The 8,705-nt window shown below is 35.7% G+C and overlaps 1 long non-coding RNA gene across 1 annotated transcript in view; it reads right to left on the bottom strand.

Annotated features, from left to right (window-relative positions):
* Positions 1-2,669: 2,669 nt before the first annotated feature.
* Positions 2,670-8,705, bottom strand: part of LOC140604136 (uncharacterized) — a 265,137-nt gene continuing 259,101 nt past the window's right edge. The window contains exon 7 of the long non-coding RNA XR_012007165.1: positions 2,670-3,400. This is a non-coding gene — a long non-coding RNA (uncharacterized lncRNA). The remainder of the gene's footprint in view (positions 3,401-8,705) is intronic.

The raw sequence follows: 8,705 nt of genomic DNA, 5'->3' as shown, positions 1-8,705 counted from the left end.
AAACAAATGCATTTGTATGTGTTGGGAGAAGGGGCTTGCAGGGCACAGGAGCTCTTCAAAATATAAAACCTCCAATGGGCTTATTTACTAAAACAGTTCCATGCTCTAAAATGAGCTACCTTAGTTAAGTCATCTAAAATCACTGTAGCAAGGGCACCTGGGTGACTCAGTGGTTGAGCGTCTGCCTTTGGTACAGGTTGTGATCCTGGGGGCCCTGGGTTAAAGTCCCACTTCGGGCTCCCTGCATGGAGCCTGCTTCTTCCTCTGCCTGTGTCTCTGCCTCTCTCTGTGTGTCTATCATGAATAAATAAATAAAATCTTCATAAATATAAAAAAATAAAATAAATAAAATAAAATAATAATAAAATAATTGTAGGAAAGAACATTTTTCTAGGTGAAATACAACAATATTTCCCAGAAATATTAAGCATGTTTTCCCGGTCTTCCTGCCCCTGAGCCTTAGTTGCTTTGTCATATAATGTACTAGAAAATTTTCAGATCTGTTCTTTTCTACTTGCACATTCCAAAGTATTTAGTATTTGGGCAAATACACGCAAAAATGCTAGTACTATCTGCCCTTATATAGCACAAGACAGAACTGCAGTTCTTTGCTCTTTACTATAAAATTAAATAATATTTTGAGAGAAAGCAAAACTTTCTGTATAGAGAATTAAAGATGAGAAATGCAAAATGGCTAGATAGAGTAAATAAAACCCAACCAGACAGTATAATAATTTAAAATGGAAAAAATTAGAGTTGTTTCTTTACAACCATAAACCTCTCCCTAAATCTTTTTGGAAATGTACTTGGCATTACTATCCAGACTCATACCTAAAAGATATGGTCTAACAAGATAGATTTAAAAATGTGGAGTTGATATTATAGAATGTACAAAAAAAAATGATAAAATTCAAACATGGAAGAAATGAATAAATTAGAAAGTATCACAATAATTTTTAAATGAATGGTAGTGGGAAAATTACAAATGGAAAATATAATACAATAACAATAAAAATAGGGGCACCTCTGCCTTGGCTCAGAGAGTGATCCTGAGTCCTGGGCTGGAGTCCTGCATTGGGCTCCCCGCAGGGAGCCTGCTTTGCCCTCTGCCTATGTCTCTGCTTCTCTCTCTGTGTCTCTCATGAATAAAAAAATAAAATCTTTAAAATAAAAATAATAACCCATGAAAACCAGTAGAAAAAACAAAGGTTTAAAAAAAGCTTTAAAAAACAAAAGCCTAGGTATTAAAAAATATTCAAATAAATATTTCCAAGTAAATATTGTATAGCAGAACTAAACCTATGGTGATAAAAAAGCCTGCAGTTTTTCTACCAAGCAATATGTGGTATAACAAAATATTTTCAGATTTAGATTATCGCAAAAAGAAATGGATACTCATGCAACACAAATTAATAACCTAATTTATACATGTGTAGCTATATATTTTTTCATTGCTGTGATTATAAATAAATGAATAAAATCGGATATTTTTCTTAATCTACTGTATTTTCTTTTGTGAAGTAAGTGATCCGATTCATTAACATAAACATAAGCAATTCTAGTCAAGGGTTCCCCAAGAAAATAAGTTAGAATAAAATATTCTAAACAAATGTCTGTAGTCCTTAATCTCTGACAAGCTGAAAGGACAAAAAATCATCTTGCCTCAAAATATACTTTATTTATCAGTATGCCCATCCAGTCCACAGCAGAAAGGCTCAGCAGGGCCATTTTAATCCTCCATTTGAATGCAGATTTCTAGATGTCAGATTTAGAATATCTCAGGGATGCTAATTTTCTCTACTTAAATATCACCTTACATTCTTAAGTCTCTTTGTGATTTTATAACTCCTGTGAATGGAGCAATCTCTTTACTATGACTTTAAAAATAGTTCCTAAAATAAACATCTGAAAGCTGAACCTTAAAATTCAGACTTGAAGACTTATTAGTATTTATTATTTAAAAAATCTTCAAATCATAGATTCTCTATACATTATAAACATGCTTTTCTGGATAGGTTAAATGATCAAAGTCACACAAAAATATTGTAATTTGCTCTGCAACTATCTTTAGTAGCATTCCACTTTTTTTTTTTTTTTTTTTTTTTTTTTTTAGTAGCATTCCACTTGGCAGACTTTCTTGGCTCATAACTCCTCAAGATGATAATATTTATTTTTTTTTTTTTTTTAAATTTTTATTTATTTATGATAGTCACAGAGAGAGAGAGAGAGAGAGGCGCAGAGACACAGGCAGAGGGAGAAGCAGGCTCCATGCACCGGGAGCCCGACGTGGGATTCGATCCCGGGTCTCCAGGATCGCGCCCTGGGCCAAAGGCAGGCGCCAAACCGCTGCGCCACCCAGGGATCCCAAGATGATAATATTTAAAATTAGATGTAAAGAGTTAAGTTTCTAGCATAACATACTGTTTATATGTTGTATCACAAAGCTACTTACATACATGTAACAGATCTAGTATCAGTTTTAAAATGTGAGGTAAGTAAACTTCCTTCCTTCCTTCCTTCTTTCCTTCCTTCCTTCCTTCCTTCCTCTTTCCTTTTTAATAAACATCCTTTCTAAAATACCCTGCGAAGAAGACAAAATAACCAGGACACAATACTCAAATCACAAAAGTGAGAGTTTTCTTAGATGCTTCCTTTTTATTTTTGTATTTCCCTTCTCTGTCCAGGAACACTTGCCTACTCTGTACCTTTGTGATACTACATTCACCAAAATATCAGCTGATTTTGATGAATCAAGTAATCAAATTATTGCTGATTAGCATTCAGGTGGATGAATATAGGCAGTAGCCAATAAAATCTTAATGTGCACTTTTCATAGATGTATGAAATCTTCAATAATATAAGAAAGAAATATTTAATTCTGAAACCTGTAAAAGGGGCCAGGGTAAATATATTGGTATCCATTTATGGGCGAATTGTCTGCCTCAAACAGATATATTGAGACTAAATTCTCAGTATTTATGAATGTGATCTCATTTGGAAACAGGGGTTTTGTGGATGTAATCAAGTTAAAATGAGGTCATACTTGATTAGTGTGGGTCCTAATCCAATATGACTGGAATCCTTATAAAAGAAGAGTCATAAGCACACAGAGAGAATGAAACAGAAGCAGGGATTGGAATGATGCATCCACAAGTGAAGAACACCAAGGTTGCAAACAACCAACGGAGTCTTGGAGAAGACTCCCCACCTCTGCGCCCCCAAAGGGAACCAATCCTGTTGACATCTTGATTTTAGACTTCTGGCTTCCAGAGCTGTGAGAGAATATTGTTCTGTTGTTTTAAGTCACCCCATTTGTAGTCATTTGTTACAGTAGCTGTAGGAAACCACAGAGTGACTCCAAAGAAAATGATTTGATATACTGCTGCTCCATGGAGGCCCCCTGAAAAAACAATAAAGGTACATGTTGAACAAGTTACTAGTCTTAGAGTTAATCAATGGGGATTATGTTCATAAACTAAAAGGTCCCAATAGCAGTGAAGTGTGCATTCCATTTAGCATGTCATAGATTGTTATTTTGATGTCCATCCTGTCTCTCTAGGTGTTGATACAAGCTGAGGCTAGTCTAACATTTCTCTCACTATTCTTATATGGGACAACTTGACTAAAATGATTTTAGAGAAAAGGATTGACACTTAAAGGAAAGTCCATGTTTGGATTGGGTAGTTCAAAGATGAACTGGCATTTCCAAAAGGGGGGCATATGTAAGTTACCCAGGAGTTGGGAGGCCCATGTTTAGTTTGCAGATGTGTTAAGTTTTCCAAGTCCAGTTTTTTCATCTGTAGAAGGAAAAATTTGACAAAGAAGACACACTAGGCTTTGATGTCCTGCCTAATTCTGGAGCTAACCAACCCACTCCTAATGTAGACACTTTTTAAACTTTCTTTCAAGTCAGGAATAGTTTATCTTGACTTGTTTCACCTTGAAAAGACAGCTACCGGCCACGTGCTTTGAATGAGTTACAATATGAGGATGCTTATTCACACTACATCATAACTTTAATTTCATCCAATTACCAAATCATTTATCTCTCCTGAGGACTTAATTTCTATTTTTATGTGAAGATTTAAAAAACATTAACATCATCTTTTTTTGTTGTTGCTTCTCAAATGCTGTGATTTTACTTTTTATCACTTTCCAGTGAGAGTTATCTCTCACTTTTAACAAGGACAAAAGAATACCAGTCTCCTCTTCATACTGTTTTTCTGAAAGGCTATTTTAGGCCTCTGTGAAATTTCCTTTTATGCTTTTGATTATACTCCTGAAACATATGTCTTATTATCTAATATTCCCCAATTTCACAAAACAAACTGACTCAGTATATTCATTAGTCATTGGTCGTCTCTAAAATAGCATAATTCCTGCCAGAAGAATGATATCCACTTAAAACAATTATTGAATTTCACAGTTTAACACCAAAGTCAAGGAGTGGTGAGAAAATAAGAAAGAAAAAACTTTTCACTGAATATCTCCCATTGTTGCTTCTTGTATTTACTTCTCTCCAGTTTAAAACTAGAACTAACATGAAAACGGCAATTTATCTCATAGCATACGTGAGCCCTGAAACTAGCACTTTGTCATGTTTCTAAATATTCTGGCAAGTATTACTGTCTGCTAGGAATTACTTTCTGATTGCTATGCAGACAAGAAGTTTACAGAGTCTTTTTCTTTCTTTTCTTGTGTATTGTCCCTTTTGGACATTTTTCCAGGATTTTGAGTCTCTTTTCTCTGATATCATTAATCAACCTGGCAAGCTGAGCCTTTGTTCTTATGGGATGAATTTCATCTCTGTAGGACTCTGGAAGAGTTTTAAGGTATAGGTAGTGTCCTTCCCCTTGCCATCTTATCTCTTAGCCTTCACAAAGTAATGCACCAGATTATATAGCCAAAATATAACCCAAATTCCAACACTAGAGGAACAAAGATGAAATTTCGAACTAATCTGAACTTTTCTTTGAACTTTTTTTTTAAAGATTTTATTTATTTATTCATGAGAGAGAGAGAGAGAGAGAGAGAGAGATTGGCAGAGACACAGGCAGAGGGAGAAGCCAGCTCCATGCAGGAGCCCGACCCAGGACTCAATCCCAGGTCTCCAAGACCAGGCCCTGAGCTGAAAGCAGCACTAAACCGCAGAGCCACTGGGGCTGCCCTTCTTTGAACATTTTTAAAGAGAGGATCCTGAATGCATGCTTCAGCCATTGGGAATTCCCAGTGCAAGGTTTCCTTTGCTTGTCCACTCGCCCTCAAGTTCAAATTCTCTCCTCCATATCATAGATAGATTCCATTCCACATCTTTCTCTGTGAGACTCTCAGGAGTTTCTTTTTCCCTAGAAGAATGATGTCTACTCTCTTGGGAAGAGAGTTTTCTTCCTAATTCAATCCAAAGCTTATAATATGAAGTGTTGCCCAGAGGGTCAGCTAATACATCAAAATTTGCTGAAACTCTATTTCATTTACATGGAGGAGATGGCTTTGGGCCCATAAGCAAAGATGAAGCATTTTATTTTTACTTATTTTCTTTTAATATTTCTGCCAGAAAAGCAGCATGTCTTTGCATTCTTTTAGTTGTCAATCAACAATATCAGTTCTTGTCATATATCAAATAAGATGGTTCACCATAAGTAATGGAAACCCTGATTGAAAATGGTTTATAAAATAAATATATCTGTATATAACAGAAAGCCTTGAGATAGGGCAAGTTTCAGATTTAGCTGATATAGTGGCTTGCCAGCAGCTTATTTGAAACTTCTCAGACTAAAATATTTTCTAAGTGCTGTGCAGACTTGAAAGCCTTTGCTTTGCAATTCAACTTTGCAAGTCACACCTTCAATCTCTTTTGATCAATGTTCCAAAGACTGAGCAGGCATCTGAGAAACCAGTTCAGGGTTCTCTTTTCTAGTGTTGCTTCAAGTCCACTGCCTGGATTCAGAAGTGGAAAGTCATTCTTGCCTACCATCTCCTTGGAAAAGAAATACCTAATTTGTTTGTGTCCTATTTTTCCTATGCTTTATAAACAGCATTCCTAGACTGATAGCTGATAGTTGGCAGCCTTCCACTTGTGTATTATTGAAGCCAAGTTCTGAAAGGACTGTACCTCTTTTCATCAATTCTGGAACTCTAGAATAATGTTGATAGTGCCCTATCAATGGCATTGCAGAAACAATGAAAAGGACCAACATGTTTTTCATAGATTATTTCTTAGCTTAGCTGCAATTTGACTAATATAATTTGCCATCCCATCCACAGAAACTACACCAAGATTAATAGACAATCTCTAGATGATTTTAGTTATTTATGGAGACGCTGATAGAAATTTGAATTTCTCACTCTAGCATCCACTCATTCTGCCTGCCCTGTCTTCACCGGTTGCCTACTGAGCATCTCAAATGCAAACTAGGCAAATGGTTTCCTAGGGATGCTATTACAAAATCCCAGAAACTGGGGGCTTAAACAACAGAAATTTGTTTTCTTATAGTTCTAAAGACTAGAAATTCAAGATCAATGTGCTAGGAGGGTTGGTTTCTCATGAGGTCTTTCTCCTTGGCTTAGGGTTGGTGCCTTCTTTAGCTCCTCACATGGCCTTTTCTCTGTGCACTGGCAAACCTGCTATTACTCTGCAAGTAAGAGGTCAGTCATAATGGACTAGGGTTCCCCTATATCAGCCTCATTTTACCTTAATTGCATCTTTAAAGGCCCTATCTCCAAATCTGGTCATATTTTAAGTTACTGGGGGTTGGAATTTCAACATACAAATTTGCAGGGAGCACAATTTAGTCCCTAACACTGTAAAACAGACATCTTGATTATCCACCCAAAACTTCTTTCCCTAGTGTTCACAATTCTAGTGGCACCATCATACAAGCTGCTCAGTGTCTGTAGCCTTCCCTGAACTCTTCTCATGAACTCTCCATCTACTACCCTGATCCAAGCCTCTATTACCTCCAGTATGGACTACCAGCTTTGGTACGACTCTCTTTGTCATTTATCAAACTCCAGCCACATTTGCCACATCTCTGTTTCTTATATAATTGATTTAATTTTGTATTGATTTGAATTTTCCTCTGTCTAGAATTCTCTTCCCACATCTTCAAATGTATGGATTTTTGTAACCATTAATCTTTTCTCAAAAAAAAATTTTTTTCCTGACCATCCTATTCAATGTATCCCTCCTTTTATTTTTTCTCCAATACCCCTGCTTTATTTTTGTAATCCCTCTGTGAAGGTATTATCTTCATTATTGGTTTGTTTATATTTTCCCTAAACCAACTTATATGCATATTCTTTTAAAACAAGGGGCTTTACTCTTTCACTCACAACTTAAATAGAGCCTGGACAGTAAGAGAAACTTAATATAGGACTTATTTAATACATGAAGCAAAAGAGGCCTTCAGAAATGACACTGATCCATATGACAAATTGTAGATCTAACCAAAACCACTCCGCTTTCATGAAGGCTATAAAAAAAGATACTATTTCATGCTAGGCCTACAACTGCTTCTTTGTTCTCTACTTCCATTTTTCAGACAAAGAATAATTCCTGAATATCACAGTGACATTTCCTCTGCTTCTACCTCATGAGGTACCAGTGAAGGAAATAAAGCATAATATTTATTCCTGAATAATAAGAGTTATTTCTGAACTCTCCCTACTGGTATATACACTAGTACATAAGGATTATCAGTAGAATATAACTATATTCTAAAGTCCAGACTGTGACACTATGGCTAAAAGTCTCAAGAAAGTCAGAATTATTCTGATTGAGAGAGCTATGTGAAAGAGCCAGCACACACTAATCATTTCAGACATGGAACTCAGAGACACAATATTGCCTAGCTCATCATATAAATATTGAAGTCACTCTAAAAACTGGCAGAGATTAAGGTTAAGAAGACTATGAGATTGGTTTCAAAATTGTTAATAAATCAGAAAGATTGACATGAGGTCCATAGATGATTGCAAAGGGTAGAGAAAGAATGGCAAAACTGGATAATATACACCTCAAATAATCAGATGTTCTTTTGGGTAGCAGAATAATGATCCAGTATGGCAAAGGTAGGCAAGGAAGACCCTGACCTCACCTTTTCATCTTTGTACTATACATAATAAAGGAGAATTGACTAAAAGGTGATTTTAGATAGGATTTTTCCAAGGTAGCTATGTATATATTTAATAAACAATTATGGTAAAATTTTGAATTATGGAGTTATATATAATAATGAACATTCTTAGCTACTGAACATTCTTTTTTTTTTTTTTAAGATTTTATTTATTCATTCATGAGAGGTACAGAGAGAGACACAGACATAGATAGAGGAAGAAGCAGACTCCTCACAGTGAGCCCGATGTGGGACTCGATCCCTGGACCCAGGATCATGCCCTGAGCCAAAGGCAGACACTCAACCACTGAGCTATCCTGGTGTCCCAGCTACAAAACATTCTTAAAAGCATTTGACATATCTATAGGTGTGTTAAATAATTGAAAATATGCTAAGTTGTTAAGCAAACTAATGTGTTAGTTATTTCTAAATGAAACTGTGAAAGTGTAGCCTTTATTAGAAAGCTCAAATTCAGCTTTATTGATTATTGAATATAGGAACAAAATCACAAAATGATTAAAGCTGTTTTGCAAGGAGAAACCCTGATGAATGTTTGAATTTTAACACTAAAATATCAAACTCAATATAAGA

This window comes from Canis lupus, chromosome 14 (genome assembly GCF_048164855.1).
Source record: "Canis lupus baileyi chromosome 14, mCanLup2.hap1, whole genome shotgun sequence".
NCBI lineage: Eukaryota > Metazoa > Chordata > Mammalia > Carnivora > Canidae > Canis > Canis lupus.
Note: the sequence above shows the minus strand (reverse complement) of the source record. Positions and strands in the feature narration are given on the sequence as shown.